At 35.2% G+C, this 19,954-nt stretch overlaps 1 protein-coding gene across 1 annotated transcript in view; it reads right to left on the minus strand.

The window, feature by feature from the left end:
• Window positions 1–8,555, minus strand: part of LOC136848257 (probable G-protein coupled receptor No9) — a 561,772-nt gene extending 553,217 nt beyond the window's left edge. The window contains exon 1 of the mRNA XM_067120636.1: window positions 7,451–8,555. The gene's annotated coding sequence lies outside the window, so the exon portion shown is untranslated. The remainder of the gene's footprint in view (window positions 1–7,450) is intronic.
• Between the last annotated feature and the right edge of the window lie 11,399 nt (window positions 8,556–19,954).

The following is a 19,954-nucleotide window of genomic DNA, read 5'->3' on the forward strand; positions in this document are numbered from 1 at the left end:
TCATGTTTATCATGTCCTAATATTTGTGTAGCACTTTTGCTGTCTTTTAGGTTATGTGTATATATATATATTATATTATATATTATATATTTATTATTTATATATACATATATATATTTTTACATATATTTATACACAACACATTGACGCAGAGAACTATCCTGGAATCTAACGACACTAAATATTGCAAATCGGACTGCAGCCATTTTGAATCAAATCCTATTACCAACAAACCGATTGAAACTAGACTATATAATAACATTGAACTCCGATCTAATTCGCCTTGCATTGCTGCAAAGTCACGGATCACGGCACAGCAGTGAAATTATATACGTTCCAAAATGGACAAGTTTATTTCTCCTTTGTCCATCTTAGTCCGATTCAATTGGTGAGGAGGCTTCGAGACTCAAGATGCTATCGGCTATAATAATATCCGCGTGTCAGTCCTTGCGGGGAAAGGATTTTTATTTACGTACTCGCCCGGGCAGGTTTTGAACACATATGCATGCACATACACACATACAGACGTACACATACACGCACACACAAACATTCACATACATATCTTTTTTTTTAGTTTTCTGTAAAAGAAAACTATTGTGCCGGCTTTGTCTGTCCGTCCGCACTTTTTCTGTCCGCCCTCAGATCTTAAAGACTACTGAGGCTAGAGGGCTTCAAATCGGTATGTTGATCATCCACCCTCCAATCATCAAACATACCAAATTGCAGCCTTCTAGCAACGGTGAAGGATAAGCCACCACAGGACCGTGGTTAAACATTCACGGGCAGCGGCTCATGCAGTGTTATACCGAGACCACCGAAAGATAGATCTATTTTCGGTGGCTTTGATTATACGTAGTAGCGGCTGTACAGAAAACTCGATTGCGCTTAAGAAACTTCGGCGCATATTTTACTTGTTTTATTGCAGGTTTTATTCTATTTTATATCGAAGTAAGGTTATAATCTCTCTCTATGACCATTTATATGTAACGAACAGATAGAATTCAGTAAGTCAGTTGCTAAGAATTTGTACAGAGTTTAAATTCATATACACATATGTATGAAAGTACATACATACATGTACGTATATATATATATATATATATATATATATATATATATATACACTACATATATATATATATATATATATATATATATATATATATATATATATGTACATATATATATATATATATATATATATATACACTACATATATATATATATATATATATATATATATATATATATATATATATATATATATATATATATATTCACCCATGTGTGTATGTAAGCTTGACACGTGTTGTCAAGATGATGCCAAGTGACATAAAGAGAAATGATGAAACACGTCACCTCATTATATATATAATGTGAATTTCTACCACCACGTATCAGCTGTCTTGAAGAGGTCTTAAGTAAACATGGAGAGTAATCAGTCAAGATTTATATATATATACATATATATATATATATATATATATATATATATATATATATATATATAAATTAATGATAAATAATAGTGCCAAGACCAGGAAGAACATTCTTTATTGTACGAGCTTTCGAGGTATAAAACCCCATCATCAGGCTGAAAAAACCGACAAGGATGAGAATCAATAAAATTACAATAAAATGAATTGTCATAATAAATCTTCAGTAAAAATACTAACGAAATATATAAAATGAACAAGTAAATACAAACTAAAAGGGTGAGACGTAAAATAACGAAAAATTAAAAACACAAACATAAAAATATGAAAATAAAACTAAGGTGAAATGTAAACAAACTACCACTCACAAAGTAAAATATTTAACGACCTAATTGAGTACCTACTATGAAATTACACGATAGCTAGTTGAATACCAGACGAGTTGTTGTTCAATTCCGGCTTCATCTTTTTAATAGTCAGCGACTCTGAAATTAAAAGGTCCAGTCTATTTGAACAAAAGACAGTACCCGAAAATCCAGGTCAGTGAAAGGATGGTCCTGTGCTAAACTGTGTTCTCTAATGGCAGAAAAGGGTGGTTTGGAAAGGGGAAACCTAGTTCCAATAGAAAGACTTCTGTGTTCCAAAATTCTGTGTCTGAGCCATCGGGAACTGGATCCCACGTATCGCAGACCACACTGCGAACAAGTGAACAAGTAAACGACACAGGAATTAAGGTCCACAGGCAGAGTAGGCTTCTCTCTCAAAAGTGATCTTATTGTAAAAGGATTACAGAAAACAAACCGGAAACTGATTTGAGGGAAACAATGCTTAAGTATTTCTTGTAACTTTTTTTCGGACCATATAGCTACTATGACCAAGGTAAGGCAATTTAATGTACTTTACATCTTTACTAGCAGTACTGTACACCGGTCTGGGACAAAACTTTTCATTTAAAGAATTTTTCAGAACTTTGTCAAATACAAAAATGGGATATGAGTTTTCAGAAAAATAATTCTGGAGGAAAACCATATCTTGATGAAATAAATTAAAATCACAACAAACATTGTAGGCTCTATTTATCAAAGTGCGTATTGAGTTCATCTTATACAACTTTGGCGAAAAACTAAGGTAATTCAATCCCAAGCCAGTAAAAGTACTTTTCCTATAAACAGAGGTCTCAAATTTGCCACTATTTCTGTATACCTGTACATCTAAAAATGACAACTTAGTATCCTGTTCCGTCTCACAAGTAAAAGAAATGTTAGGGTGACGAGAATTAAAATATTCAAAAAAAAATCAACATGTGATAATTCCTTAAACACAAGGAAAGTATCATCTACATACCTACAGTAATACAAAGGTTTGAAAGCACTAGGGCATTCAGACATCCAAATCCTTTCACAATAACTCATGAAGCAATCCGCATATACAGGTCCAAGGAATTTCCCATAGCTACTCCATCTATTTGATTATATAATTTACCATCAAAAGTAAAAATGCCATCAGCAGTTGCTAAATGTAATAATTTTTGCAAGTCTATTTTATTAAGTCCAAACACTGATAAATGGTTTTCACATATATTATTAAGAATAATGTCGGTTGTTTCTTTTAGTGGGATATTGGTGAAAAGAGAGGTTACATCGAAAATAGCCATTACAACATCTTGGTTAAGATTGAAAGAGCATAATTCTTTAATACTTAAGCACTGTTTCCCCTCAAATCAGTTTCCGGTTTGTTTTCTGTAATCCTTTTACAATAAGATCACTTTTGAGAGAGAAGCCTACTCTGCCTGTGGACCTTAATTCCTGTGTCGTTTACTTGTTCACTTGTTCGCAGTGTGGTCTGCGATACGTGGGATCCAGTTCCCGCTGGCTAAGACACAGAATTTTGGAACACAGAGGTCTTTCTATTAGAACTAGGTTTCCCCTTTCCAAACCACCCTTTTCTGCCATTAGAGAACACAGTTTAGCACAGGACCATCCTTTCACTGACCTGGATTTTCGGGTACTGTCTTTTTGTTCAAATAGACTGGACCTTTTAATTTCAGAGTCGCTGACTATTAAAAAGATGAAGCCGGAATTGAACAACAACTCGTCTGGTATTCAACTAGCTATCGTGTAATTTCATAGTAGGTACTCAATTAGGTCGTTAAATATTTTACTTTGTGAGTGGTAGTTTGTTTACATTTCACCTTAGTTTTATTTTCATATTTTTATGTTTGTGTTTTTAATTTTTCGTTATTTTACGTCTCACCCTTTTAGTTTGTATTTACTTGTTCATTTTATATATTTCGTTAGTATTTTTACTGAAGATTTATTATGACAATTCATTTTATTGTAATTTTATTGATTCTCATCCTTGTCGGTTTTTTCAGCCTGATGATGAGGTTTTATACCTCGAAAGCTCGTACAATAAAGAATGTTCTTCCTGGACTTGGCACTATTATTTATCATTAAACTAAGATTTCAAAGTAGCCGCCCAATTACTGAGTATATATATATATATATATATATATATATATATATATATATATATATATATATATATATATATATATATATATATTATATATATATATATATATATATATAAACACACGTTTAAAAGAAGTAAAACCAGTTGCATTCTGAATGCAAATTTCCCACACGTGGCCTCTGTAAGATAATCCGGTGTGTCCTGAAACAAGACTCGTACTCGTCTGATAAACCTCCTATATTTTCTCTGGCGACAGATCGCACCGGGAAGACTTTCCTCGGGAATATTATTCTCGTGTTCTCAGGAGAAAGTTCGACTTTGTTCTCTTTCTGCTTGCTCGTTTTTCAATGGGGAATTAGGTTTTTGTAAATAGAAAATAGACTGTTCTCTTTCTGCTTGCTCGTTTTTCAATGGGGAATTAGGTTTTTGTCAATGGAAAATTAGATTTTGTTCTCTTTTTCTGTTTGCTCGTTTTTCAATGGGAAATTAGGTTTTTGTAAATGGAAAATTATATTTTGTTCTCTTTTTCTGTTTGCTCGTTTTTCAATGAGAAATTAGGTTTTTGTAAATGGAAAATTATACTTTTTTCTCTTTTTCTGTTTGCTCGTTTTTCAGTGGGAAATTAGCTTTTTTGTAGATAATGGAAAATAAACGCTTTTTCTCTTTCTGTTTGCTCGTTTTTCAACGGGAAATTAGGTTTTTGTAAATACCGGAAAATAGAATTTGTTCTCTTTCTGCTTGTTCGTTTTCGACTGGAAATTGGCTTTGGTTAATAGACTTTTTTTCCTCTTTCTGTTTGCTGGTTTTTCAAGGGAAAATTAGCTTTTTGTTAATAATAGAAAATAGACTTTTTCTCTTTCCGTTTGCTCGTTTTTCAAGGGAAAATTAGTTTCTTGTTAATAACAGAAAATAGACTTTTTCTTTTTCTCTTTGCTGGTTTTCAATTAAAAATTAGTTTTTGTAAATGGAAAATAGACTTTGTTCTCTCTCTGTTTGCTCGTTTTTCAACGGGAAATTAGCTTTTGTAAATAGTAGAAAATAGACTTTCATTACTATCCCTGTTTGCTAGTTTTTCAATGGAAAATTAGCTTTTGTGAATAACAGAAAATTACTTTTTTCTCTTTCTGTCTGCTAGTTTTTCAAGGGAAAACTAGCTTTTTGTAGATAATAGAAAATAGACTTTCATTTCTATTTCTGTTTGCGAGTTTTTCAATATAGAAAATAGACTTTCATTTCTATTTCTGTTTGCGAGTTTTTCAATGGAAAACTAGTTTTTTGTAAATAACAGAAAATAGACTTTTTTCTCTTTCTTTTGCTCGTTTTTCAAGGGAACTTTAGCTTTTTGAAAATAATAGAAAATTAGACTTTCCTTTTTCTGCTTGCTCGTTTTCAACACAAAATTGGCTTTTGTAAATAACAAAAAGTAGAACTTTTTTCTTTTTCGGCTCGCTCGTTTTTCAACGGGAAATTAGCTTTTGTAACTAACAGAAAAAATACTTTATTCTCTTTCTGCTTCCTCGTTTTTCAATGGAAAATTAGCTTTTGCTTTTTGTAAATAATAGAAAATTGACTTTTTTCTCTTTCTGCTTGCTCGTTTTTCAACGGAAAATTAGTTTTTTGTAAATAACAGAAAACAGACTTTCTTTTCTTTCTGTTTCCTCGTTAAACTAAAATTAACTTTTTGTAAATAACAGAAAATAAAACTTTTCTTTTTCTGCTTGCTCGTTTTTCAACGGGAAATTAGCTTTTGTAAATAATAGAAAATAGACTTTTTCTTGTTCTGTTTGTTCGTTTTCAGCGGAAAATTAGCTTTTGTTAATAATGGAAAATAGACTTTTTTCTGTTTGTTCGTTGTTAACGGGAAAATAGCTTTTGTTAATAATAGAAAATAGACTTTAATCTCTTTCTGTTTGCTCGCTTTTCAACGGAAAATTAGCTTTTATAAACAATAGAGAAATAGACTTTGTTATCTTTTTCTGTTTGCTGGTTTTCAGTGGAAAATTAGCTTTTATTAATAACAGAAAATAGACTTTGTACTTTTTCTGTTTGCTCGTTTTCAACGGGAAATTGGTGTTGTTAATAATAGAAAATAGACTTTGTTCTCTTTCTGCTTGCTCGTTTTCAGCGCAAAATTGTCCTTTGTTAATAACAGCAAGTAGGTTGTATTCTCAGAGATTCTGTTTGCTCGTTCCAACTAAAATTAACTTTCTGTAAATAACGGAAAATAGACTTTGTTCTCTTTCTGCTTGCTTGCTTTCAACGAAAAACTACCTTTTGTAAATGACAGGAAATTAGACTTTCTTCTCTTTCTGTTTGCTCGTTTTCAACAAAAAATTAACTTTTTTCCCTTCTTGATTTTTAACAGAAAATAACTTTGCTCTCTTTCTATTTACTCGGTTTCAGCAGAAGAGTAGCTACTTTTTCTTCCTCTATATTCAATAGAAAATCTATTTTTCTCTCTTTCTATTTGCTCGTTTTCAAAAGTGAATTCTGTTTTTTTTCTATTTGTTGACTTTTGACAGAAAATAGACTTAATTTGCTTTCTATTTAAACGGTTTGAACAGAAAGTTAACTTTTGTTTTTTGTTTGTTGACTTTTAATAGAAAATACTTTCTTCTCTTTCTGTTTTTTTCCTGTATACTGTTTATTTTCAACAGAATAAAGAACTGCTTTTCTATTCTCATTCTTAAATAGAATATATTTTCTGTTTACTCATCCTCCACATGAAATAGATCATCCTTTCTTATAGGCTCATTTTCAACAGAAAAAAAATAATTTTTCTTTTTTATTAGCTTATTTTCATGAGAAAACGGACCGTTGCTTTTTAGTCCTCTCATAATTCATATTTCTATTTGCTTATTTTCATTGGAAAATAGATATTTTTTCTGTTATCCCCTTACTTTCAATAAAAAATCAGTTCCCTTGCTGTTTTCTTGCTATTTTCAACAGAATATAATTTCTCTTGCTATCTTCATCAGAAAATAATTTCTCTTGCTTTTTTCAACAGAAAATAATTTATCTTGCTATTTTCAACAGAAAATCATTTCTCTTGCTATCTTCATTAGAAAATAATTTGTCTTGCTATTTTCAGCAGAAAATAATTTATCTTGCTATTGTCTACATAAAATAATTTCTGTTGCTGTTTTCAACAGAAAATAATTTTCTTAGTTATTTTCATCAGAAAATAATTTCTCTTGCTATTTTCAACAGAAAATAATTTCTATTGCTATTTTCAACAGAAAAAATTCCTTTCTTGCTATTTTCAGCAGAGAATAATTTCTCTCACTATTTTCATCAGAAAATCATTTCTCTTGCTATTTTCAACAGAAATAAACCCCTGTCTTGCAATTTTCAACAGGAAATAATTTCTTTGCTTGCTATTTACAACAGAAAATAATCTCCCTTCCTTTCATTCGCGCATGTAGACCAGAACTCTTTCTGTGCTCTGCCTAGATTCTCTCTCTCTCTCTCTCTCTCTCTCTCTCTCTCTCTCTCTCTCTCTCTCTCTCTCTCTCTCCTTATTTTACTGTACTTACCTTCTTCATAGTGCAGGTAGGTCTATGCCTCTTCGAAGACTAAAATATCCTCACTTGTAAACACAACGCTTCCTTAGCACTGAATTAATGGTTCGAAGCTTTCATAAATCACTATCGAAATTCAAAACCCACCCACTAACACTTCCGTCACACAGATGGACCACTGCGATTATAAATCATATGTTGTTATCCCCGGTCACTATTCCCGTCACGAAAGGTGTAGTCTAGTTGTTACACCTTGCTGCTACGCCATATGGCTCTATAGAGTCTTCTTGAGAACGGATATACCGCGATAAGTGGCATATTTTTCAAGGTCAAGGTAGAAATTCACTCTTTAATTTGGTGTATTTTCATAATTCGATTCAACACTGACTTGAGTCTAGCATAGGTCTAAGCCAGTCTGAGATAGTTTTCAGAGTTTTAGTTTTTTTTTTCAGTGTTTTATCTCTGTATCTTTGCAAGATTTTGGTGATTTTTTTTTTCTCCAGGGGGTTAAAATTGCCTTAGTTACAAACAAACAAGCTTATGCCCGTCTTTATCACACATACAGCAGTTCCTGCCCACACACACCAACACTGAATCTGATTCAGCGGCACAGCTGTGTATCCGAACCCTTAGATAAATCTTCAAATAACAGCCTCGAGATGTTGTTGATAAATTTCATTTAAAACCAAAACACCACCCCCCAAAAAAACAGACACACCCCCTTTTTCATCCATTTTAATCATCTTTTCATAAAAACAAAAATGACTTTCGAGTATTTTATCATTTCTGTAACATTTTCACAAAAGCGTCACTTCGAACGAAATACGAGAGGAAGAAAGTTACGTCATCGTATCTAGACCGACCGAAACCCGCCCCCCGAAACCTCACTTTCACATCGTTATATTTCACGAGGGCGAGGCCCTTTGGGCCGAGGGTAAGGCGTCGTGATAACAGTAGAAGTAGATCTTAAGGGCATGATGGAGAGAGGAGGAGGAGGAGGATGAGGAGGAGGAGGAGGAGTAGTAGGAGGAGGAGAGGTTCGCGGGACGGCGGCAGCGTGGTAGCAGGCCCAGTGGCGGCGACACGCACATCCTCTCCCTCCGCCATCGCCACACCGACTAAAAGCTCTGGCTTGGGCACAGCCACAGAGAGAGAGAGAGAGAGTGAGTGAGAAGGAGAGAGAGAGAAGAGACCCCCCTTTTCAAACCTGTAGTAAATGTTCAAAGTGTACATGACTTGTAAATGTGCAAAGTGTACATGTAAATTTACGAAGTGGACGACTCGCAGATGTACGAAGTGGACGACTCCACCAGTACCCATTTATTTTGTCTTCGAGAAATCTGGCATTATTTATCATGAGTGTAAAACACTCTCTCTCTCTCTCTCTCTCTCTCTCTCTCTCTCTCTCTCTCTCTCTCTCTCTCTCTCTCTCTCTCTCTCTTAGCATAAAAACTAGTGATTTTAATTTGAAATACTGTTAATGTTTTTTGCAGGCACATAGCAATATAAAGACAGACCTTATCGATATTTTTCAACGATGTGAAAACACATACTGTATATTTCGGGGTTCGTGTTCACTCTAAGGCAATTGCACGTAACATTTGAAAATCTGCGCGCGCGCGTGAGTGTCTGTGTGTGTGTGTGTGCGTAAAAGGAGAGAGAGAGAGAGAGAGAAAGAGAGAGAGAGAGAGAGATTCTGTAGTTGTACTGATCAGTAACAAGAGAATAGTTCACTAATACAGTTTTAATTACCTGCTGCAATATGTCTCTCTCTCTCTCTCTCTCTCTCTCTCTCTCTCTCTCTCTCTCTCTCCACAGAAGGACTGACTTTATTTGGGCCTAAGCCGTAAATCAAGTACATGGTGGTCAGTCGATTGTAGATGGTCTCAGCCGTGAGTGGAGAGAGAAAGAGAGAGAGAGAGAAAGAGAGGACCTCAACGAGTGAATTTTCACCCCAACGGAATAAAAGCCCTTCATCTGATATATACCAGATCCTCTCTCTCTCTCTCTCTCTCTCTCTCTCTCTCTCTCTCTCTCTCTCTCTCTCTCTCTCTCTCTCTTTCAGGATGTGGCTCTATCACTTCGCTTCTCCTGTTGTTTGGTTTCAAAACAACCTATCTGTTGTTCTTGACACATTTTGACAGAACAACTACCTCGTGTTCCTATGCAGGCAGCAGAACAACCTTTCAGTATTATTTTGTGAAGAAGAAGAACAACAACTTGATAATTATAACAATTTTCCGCGGTAACTGTCATGGCTGCTTAACTGATATCCACTTCATCTGAAAGCTAGCTCTCTCTCTCTCTCTCTCTCGCCCTCACACACACAGACACACACACGCACACACGCTTACAGGCAGACTGAGTGACTGACTGTCTGTCTGTCTGTCACTGTAAAGACAGCCATAAGCACAGAGAGAGAGAGAGAGAGAGAGAGAGAGAGAGAGAGAGAGAGAGAGAGAGAGCTATGCTGTTAGTAAAAGTGCACAGCCAGACAGGTGTATATCATAATACTCAGACGCCATGTATCAAATGAAAACATTAATTGATCAGAGGTTTTGTCATCAGTTATATTTGACAGAAATGTGGCTTATTTATTTTATTTTTATTAAACCACAGAATAAACTACCTGTGTTACGAAAAAACAGGTAGACAGTATCGTTAAGTGTAATTTTTTCTTATGGGTCTAATTTCTTGAGTCACGTTCATGTAAGCATAGGCCTACTTGTATTTTGATACGGTTCATCGATGTAAGAATGATTTAGGAACACTTATTATCAACCGTTAAATGAAAAATAATGGGAGATATTTATAATATATAAATATATATATACAGTATATATATATATATATATATATATATATATATATATATATATATATATATATATATATATATATATATACCCATGGAATTCTCAGAGTAAACCAAAAATGTTTTAAGCAAAAGTAAAAGTTAAGATTCTGACCTCTCGCCAGATTATCTTCTTCTTCTTATTCTTCTTCTTCTTCTTCTTCTTCTTCTTCTTCTTCTTCTTCTTCTTCTGCTTCTGCTTCTTCTTCTTCTTCTTCTTCTTATCTCTTTCATACGTGATTCGAGAGGTCGTGACGGACTCTCGGAGGTACAGAAGAAAAAAAAAAAAAAAGGATGTTGATACTGGAGTTGTTATCGGTACGGAGGGTACGTATTTATATACTGTTTTTGCTCTAAATTGGAAGATGTCACTGTTACCATAATAGATTTGGGTCTATTTTTTTAATGTATATATATATATATATATATATATATATATATATATATATATATCTACAGAGAGAGAGAGAGAGATTTACGTACGTATATAGGCCCATATCTATGTCATATACAGTAGATATAGGCCTACATACATACATAAATTTGTCTATCTATCTGTATATATATATACGATTGTATGTACTTATGTATGTATTTATGTAAGTGTATATACCCATTCCCATTCCCAAACAAACCAGTACAGCTCTATTTGTGAATCTTAGTAGGCCTATAGTTATTCCTAATTCCGTTGAGGTTTATTTGGTGTGTCTCAATTTGTGTGATGGTTTTTTTTTTATTGTTCCTTAGTAATTCCAGATTTGTTTTTCTTCCTTGCAATTCCAGAATCAATACTGACCTGGAATTTAAATCGTACTAAGGAACTGAATGACAATTGAATCAGGGTTGTTCCTCTTCTCCCAGAGAATTAGCTGACGTTAGCCGTTTACTTTTTTAATTCGTATCAGGAATAATGATCGATAGATTCGTTGCTCCTTAAAGTCTGCATATAAGAGTGAATCGGGATGGCAAGTCCTGACCCTAGAGACGTTACGTACCGTCTAACACCTAATACGATGTCTAAAAACGGCTAGAGATCGGTTTGCCAGGGGAAGTTTGAAACTGCTTCATTTAATGGCCGCGAGATGGCGTCTGATATTATTCGTATTTTGTCGTATTTTCCTTATTTCCCTTAAACATTCCTTCGGTGTTTCTTGCTACTTTGCTTCTCGGTTACTTATTTCATTAGACCTAGTTTAGAGAATCCATTGGCTTTAGTTGTTATTTTTCTCCGCTTTTGTAAGCTGTGGTTTCATAGGCCTATTGCTCTTTTATCGCTACGTAGCATTCAGACATTTTTTTTTTTTTACGGATTCTGAATTGAACAGACAGATTAATATACAAATTTACATTGCATAGTTCTGTAAACTAAGAAAGAAAATGATTTAAAGAAGGTGTTTTAACATTCAGATGCCGGTTTTTTTTTTTTTACATATAGACTAGAGCATCTGTAAATTGATATTGAATCAAGCCTGTTTTTGTTGGAATATTGAACCGTATGTACTCACGAGTACTCTCTCTCTCTCTCTCTCTCTCTCTCTCTCTCTCTCTCTCTCTCTCTCTCTCTCTCTCTCTCTCTTCAACACTCGCATCTCTCTCTCACTCTCTCTCACTCTCTCTCTCTCTCTCCAACACTCTCATCTCTCTCTCTCTCTCTCTCTCACTGGCATCTCTTTGTCAATCTCTTCAACACTCTCTCTCTCTCTCTCTCTCTCTCTCTCTCTCTCTCTCTCTCTCTCTCTCCATTCGGCACCGTAGGGTAAATAACTAATTGTCTCCCGATATTAATCAACTGTCTTTTGTGGAGTTGATTATATAATAGAAGACTAGACGGCGGCACTCGAACCCTTTCAATTATTGTTCTATTTCCCCTGTCTTGCCCTCAATTTTAGCGTCACACCGTTGTCTGGTTAATTGCTCTTAACTCTTATTGGATAGCAGATAATTTTATGGGTTTGTTTTTAGTACGAAGCTTGGTTTAGCTGTGAGGCGGGATGAACTATCTCTCTCTCTCTCTCCTCTCTCTCTCTCTCTCTCTCTCTCTCTCTCTCTCTATATATATATATATATATATATATATATATATATATATATATATATATATATATATATATATATATATATATATATATATATATATATATATATATATATATATATATATATATATATATATTTTTGACAATTGTCTACAGAACTCTAAAACAATAAGAAATCCATAAGTCAGATATATATTCTTTGTATTTTTACATTTTTCCCAGGACCTAATTTACCAAAATTTCGAAGCGATTGACCTATTTCGAAAAAAAGTATACACTACTATAGAAATAGCTTTATGTGTAAATTACGTTCCTCAGATTCAAAACCATTTTCTAAGTTCACTTTTGAAGTATGTGAGAGATTTTTACACTTTTAATTATGACAAGTATAGGAGCCATATTCTGTTCATTTTTATGGAGTTTTCGGCGTTTATAGGTCTAGAAATATATGAGAGATTTTTACACTTTAATGATGCTAAGTAAGGGAGCCATATTCTGTTCATTTTTATGGAGTTTTCGGCGTTTATAGGTCTAGAAAGTTCCTCTGTCAGTTTTTATGAACCAGCCCTCATGTGGTTTTTTTTTTTGGGGGGGGGTGGTATTTTATAGATATATATTCCTTTATAATCATTCATCATCCATTGCAGTCATATCTTTATTAATATAGCCTAGATTTTTATTTATATCCAAAATGAACCTGGCTTCCTGCAGACGTTAAGTATACCTTAGTTTTACCAGAGTTCACGGCAGCCGTCGTTCATAATCTCCAGTTATCATCATATCATCATCATTAGACCTAGTCCCATCAGGCAGATCAACATATCATCTCACTTTAGATGTCAGGTGTTCATATATTGCTTAATTTAGACGCGCACGCGCGCGCCCTCAAGAGACCGCCTAGCAGAAATAGTACCATAACCTCTTCTGAGTTTGCCCTGGCATCGCTTCGGACAGAAGCTGATATACAACAGTTTCCCGGGAACACTTCGCAGTCGCATCAGCTCATTTGGGGGTATCGGGGCCTCCCTTTGGGTCTCTCACTGATACCCATAAATCATCTGGGTAGCTTCATTAAAGGTTGCATGACCCAGAATGTGTTCGGTACGACTTATTGGTACGACTTGACAACCATCCTGACCTTGGAGACGAGTGGAAGTTGTCTGTTTGTGTAGTCCTTGGAAATAGGTGGTCTTTTTCTGTATATTTCTTTTTATGTTAAAGGAAAGGAGTGTTAATCCTACTAATCAGCCTATGAGTTGATTTACAAAGACAATACTCTCTCTCTCTCTCTCTCTCTCTCTCTCTCTCTCTCTCTCTCTCTCTCTCTCTCACACACACACACACACAAATTTTCCATTCCGTCAAGTCAAATTACAATTTGCATCCATACGGCAAGCAATTTGCAATCATGGTACGCAGTTTAACTGCAAATAACTCACACAAATATTCAAAACTTATGAAATTCCTCCTCCTTCCGCCCATCTACCATACAAGAACTGCTCCTGGTTCCATTCTGGTTCTTTAAAAGTGCAAAATCGGTCTTTCGAAGCACTTCTAAGCCCACCCCAGGTCTCTGAACACCTCGGAACCCACCCCGGGTCCCTTCAACAATTCGAAACCCACCCCGGGTCTCTAAAACTTCGAAGCCCACCCCGGTTCTGTAAACACTTCGAAACCCATCCCCGGGTCTCTAAACACTTCTCAGCCGACACCGGGTCTCTAAACACTTCTAAGCCCACCCTGGGTCTCTAAACACTTCGAAACCCACACCGGGTCTCTAAACACTTCGAAACCCACCCCGGGCCTCTAAACACTTCTCAGCCCACACTGGGTCTCTAAGCACTTCGAAACCCACCCCAGTTCTCTAAACACTTCGAAACCCACCCCGGGTCTCTAAACACTTCTAAGCCCACCCCGGGCCTCTAAACACTTCTAAGCCCACCCCGGGCCTCTAAACACTTCGAAACCCACCCCGGGCCTCTAAACACTTCGAAACCCACCCCGGGTCTCTAAACACTTCTAAGCCCACCCCGGGCCTCTAAACACTTCGAAACCCACCCCGGGTCTCGTGTATCTCGCCCGCGCGCACATCATGAGCCTTAGGACTACGTATACTACGTGATGCTTGACAGCTTGAAGTTACTTATCTCTTACATACATCCGGTGTTATTCACCTCTAAGCGAAAAAGCCTAACGATCTCGTCTTGTCTTCATCTGACATTTTCCATCAAACGTCTGGTGATAATTCATCATAAAATTGCTTTTATGTCTATCAAAAGCGTGGATGTTAGGCAGAGAAAATAGGCCTGTGTGTTTTGTTTGTATGTCTTCTCATTGAAATATCTCTTTCAATTTTACTTTTGTTAGAGAAACTGAATTAGATAAAGATAAGGGAAGTTCGGACCCGTGCCGTAAAAAATGTCTGCTATAACAGGAGAGGGTCGAGACAGCGAGGCACGGCCTTAGACATTACGTACCGCACGAAAGCTCTGGCTTAAGGTACCCTCATTCTATACACTCACATATGAGTCAGTAGAGAGAGAGAGAGAGAGAGAGAGAGAGAGAGAGAGAGAGATTCCGCAGTAGACAATAGGTCTAAACTTCGATTTTATTCTATAATCTATATGATACACTTTCTCTGTCATTTTTAGACCTACTGCTTTCCGTATCAGTCTCGTGGTTCATAAATATTCTTCTCTGCTTAGGCCTATTGTATGCTACTTAAACTGCTTACATACAAGACTGTTTCTGCTGTCTGTATCAGTCTCATGGTTCATGAATATTCTTCTCTATTTAGGCCTATGCTGCTTAAATGCTCACGAACAAGCCAGCAGAGATAATACGGCGGTTTCTGCTTTCTCTATCAGTCTTGTGGTTCATAAATATTCTCCTCTACTTAGGCCTATGCTGCTCAACGGCTTCTGAACAAGATAGTATCAGTAATAATACTGATGTTTACATGAAAGGCTGCAATCTGCTTGCTTCCGATCAACTTTTGCAAAAAGATTGCAAAAATATTTGTAAGCCAGCAAGAATCAGGAAGATTGTTATTTGCATATTGTAATACTGTTATCAGTCTGTACACTCGTAATTGTAGTTTGTTATAGACACTAATATTACGAGTATTTCTCCTGAATATTTTGATACTTTTCGATGTTTCTCCACAAACTTCGCAGGTTGTAATCATCCTGAATTCTCACATATGAGAAAAACTCCTTAGGAAGTTTTTTTTTTTTTCATTCGACTGAAAACGAAGTTTTCGTAAATGCAGACAGAACACGGTCGTAGTTTCTTTATTTTTTCAAAAGAAACTTTCTTATATCTTCAATTTCGATTTATTTCTAATTGTGTGTGTATGTATGTATGTATGTATGTATGTATGTATATATATATATATATATATATATATATATATATATATATATATATATATTTGCTATTTACTTCCTTCAGCCTTAAAATAGATACGCATTATCATAAACTTTAACATTCTGACGCTTGATCTAAGCGGACATTTTCTCTCATTCATCATTCATGATCTCATTCACTGACCTCTTTGTCATACCACTTCATTCCTTGGCGTCAAAGCCTGATTATCCCCAAATTATAACATCGGTCACGGATTCTTCTCCTCTCCTCTGTGTTCTCTTTAATAAAAGATTTTCCAAGTCATCTCTTTCTTTCTTTCCTCATCAAACTGATTATGTCTTGTTCTTCACTTACGGTCCTCGACTTGTTTGCAATTTGTTTGCAATATGTATACAATTAGTTGCTGACACACCCCCTACAATTATCCTTGAACTGTCTGCAACCTGTCTGTGATATGTATGCAATTTGTTGCCGACATTCTCCATACGAGTATCCAACATTAACCAAGGATTCATTCCCACTGTTGGCAACATGTTTGTGACATGTATGCGACAAGTTGCCGACGTGTTTGCGACAAGTTGCCGACATGTATGCGACAAGTTGCCGACGTGTTTGCGACAAGTTGCCGACGTGGTTGCAACATGTATGTGACAAGTTGCCGACGTGTTTGCGACATGTATGCGACAAGTTTCCGACGTGGTTGCGACATTTTTCCCCGTAGCTTGAACCTAGAACCAAAAGTCGGGGTCTCTCCCGCCCGAGGATGTCCACGCACATATATCCGTGACGGTATGTAACGACTTTAATGAGTTACTTCGTCACCCTTCGCCCGACAACTAGCCGTATCCGGGGTTGGTTCAGTAGGGGGAGGAGTGGGAGGAAGAACCGAATGCATTCTGATAATAATAAAGTTTTACTGTGGACGAATGACTTCACTTGAGATTTTGTTATTATTAAAGGAGAGTTAATATTTATGAAAGAGAATTTAGGATAAACTGTTTCTTCATAATCGTCTCTGTAATGTTGGCGATAACGAGTAATCTTGGAGAGTATGTGTTGTGTTTGGAGTCAGACGAAGGCAGAGATTGGGAATCTCTCTCTCTCTCTCTCTCTCTCTCTCTCTCTCTCTCTCTCTCTTTTCTTTTTCTTTCTGTTAAAAACTAAATAACTGTAAAGTGACAACCAAGAATTATATATATATATATATATATATATATATATATATATATATATATATATATATATATATATATATACAGTATACATAACATATATATGTATGTATATACATACACATATATATAATTATATATAAATATATAGGTATAATGTATATGTATATATATATATATATATATATATATATATATATATATATATATATATATGTAGATTCTGTATGCTTTAGATAACGCAGTAGTGAAGAAATAAATTAAAAAAAAAATATATATATATATATATATACATATATCTCACAATAATCAAGTACCTCATGCAACTGACTAAATAACCCGACGTCAGCAAAAAAAAAAAAAAGTCAGTTTTTCACGTTTACTTTCACGGGGCCGTTTTGCGTTATCTCTGCACGCGATGGAACGCAGCCAGACGGCTTCAGAGGGGTGACTGAGACGATCTGTCATCGAGAGTATTTCTTTGAACTTGAAGGCTGCCTCGTACCGACTCGTAATCAGTGGAACAGGGCCATTTTCACTCGAACCCCTATAGGTCCCATATTAGGATATGGCCAGGGGGCGGGGGGAAAGGGTGGGAGAGTAAGGGAGGAGGGAAAGGCTACCACATAGCAACTGCTCCGTTCACATTCTTGGTCTTCTGTTCGATTTTGTTCATTTGTCTGATTGCATCGCGTTCTGTTTTTCGTCAGGATGATTCTCATAGCTTGATTTTTGGAATGTTAGTGTGTTTTAAAGTTAAAAAAATAAATAGGTCAGATGACTTACTGGCGTTTCATCACTGCAAATTAAATGTAAATATATTTTATTTTATAATAATATTTTCCTTTCTCAAGCACCTGTCTTTGGTAAGAGGCTTCCTTAACTTGGAGAGATTTTATTCAGTGTTTTAACAAAGTTAAATGCTATAATATTAAAATGTCGTTCAAAGATTAACGATCTGGAAAAACTGATCCATAGTGTGTTGAAATGGTTCAGACATGTGGAGAGAATGGAAGTCGAAATGACTGCGGAATACCCGTTACAAATCGGAATTGTTATGAGGAATTAGGAGAGAAAGAACACTAAGGTCTCTCTCTCTCTCTCTCTCTCTCTCTCTCTCTCTCTCTCTCTCTCCATACATTTATATATATAATATATATATATATATATATATATAGAGAGAGAGAGAGAGAGAGAGAGAGAGAGAGAGAGAGAGAGAGAGAGAGAGAGAGGTCTGGTCGAGTTGACCCGGTATGGAAATAAATATCGGTGAGGTCATTCCATAAATCTTTCACTTATTTTAACGTCAGTCAGATTCATTTCCATCAGTCGCATGAAAAAGTGATTTAGTGTTGATCCATAATAGACTCTCTTGTTCATGACAGGGAGTTGTTGGCCTTGAAATATAAATGGCCCGCTGCGATTCGCGCGAACAAATGTATCCGTGTATATGTATACACACATACATATGCAAACATTCATAGGTATACGGTATACACACACACACACACATATATATATATATATATATATATATATATATATATATATATATATATATATATATATATATATATATGTATATAGTATATTTAAATATATATATATATGTGTGTGTATTTATTGAGAGAGAGAGAGAGAGAGAGAGAGTCTTGGCATTCTCTTTCCCCTAATTCCTCGCAACACTTCCGAATTCTACCCCATATATATATATATATATATATATATATATATATATATATATATATTTTTATGTATACAGTATATATATATTATATATATATATATATATGTATATAATTTGTGTGTGCGTATACACATAAAGTTTGTATTGTAGATGCTTTAGAAATGAGGTGATATCACAGTGCACCACCCATGTACACACACATAGAATGCCTAGTACATATGATTGACTGCAGGCAAATAATATTTTTCAGTAAAATATAGTGTGTAACCACAATAGAAATATATTTCCCACGAAAATATCTTATATATTTTAGCCCTCAGTTCCTAAATTATTTGAAAATATGAACTGAAATCTGCTATTGTGCTTAACTCAGTATCTGTCACGACTTAAATGATCATATAAAAATGTATGTATTGTTTTCTCATATACAAAATTCCTCAAAAAAAGGAAGGACAATAACTTGTACTAAAAAGCAAAAAAAAAAAAATAAATATATTGGAACTGTTACTTTCGTGACTCAATCACATAAAAATGTATAGTGTTTTCTCATAGACCAAAATTCCTCAAAAAAAAAAAAGAGAGAGGAAGGCCATTATTATTGTTTATTAAAAAGCAAAAAAACATTATTGGAACTGCAACTCGGTATCTTTCGTGATTCAGATGATCTTATAAAAATGTAAACTGTTTCCTCATAGACCAAATTCTAAAATTAAAGATGTGGCTAGTGTTTTCTCATAGACCAAAAAAAAAAAAAAAAAAGGAAGGACATCCTCAAAAAGAAGAAAGGACATTAGCGTTTACTACAAAGCGAAGAAAAAAAATTATTGGAACGGTTAAGTTTGATTTCCACGGTTCCATTATAATTCTGGGGAGTGGAATGTAAAAAGGGTTTCTCTCTCAACCTGAAAGGTTCCCTCAATCCTAGCACCAGGAAACCATCAGGGCTGAATTGAATATCCGTGTATGATGCTCCTTCCTCTCTCTCTCTCTCTCTCTCTCTCTCTCTCTCTCTCTTTCTCTCCTTTGTTGCTTTTCAGTAAATCTAATATTCATTATTTGGTGTTCTATTTAATATGAACTGCTCTCTCTCTCTCTCTCTTTCTCCCTCTCTCTCTCTCTCTCTCTCTCTCTCTCTCTCTCATTATCTATTATCTATTTTTTTTTGGTGTTCTATTTTATATGAACTGCTATTATTATTCTCTCTCTCTCTCTCTCTCTCTCTCTCTCTCTCTCTCTCTCTCTCTCTCTCTCTCTCTCGTTTCTTTTTCATTATGCCTAATATTCATGTATTTGGTGTTCTATTTTATGTGAACTACACACACTCTCTCTCTCTCTCTCTCTTTCTCTCTCTCATCAAATGTTTATCTCTCGAGTTAAGGTTTTTCCATTTGTCTAATCTTT

Source organism: Macrobrachium rosenbergii, chromosome 18 (genome assembly GCF_040412425.1).
Source record: "Macrobrachium rosenbergii isolate ZJJX-2024 chromosome 18, ASM4041242v1, whole genome shotgun sequence".
NCBI lineage: Eukaryota > Metazoa > Arthropoda > Malacostraca > Decapoda > Palaemonidae > Macrobrachium > Macrobrachium rosenbergii.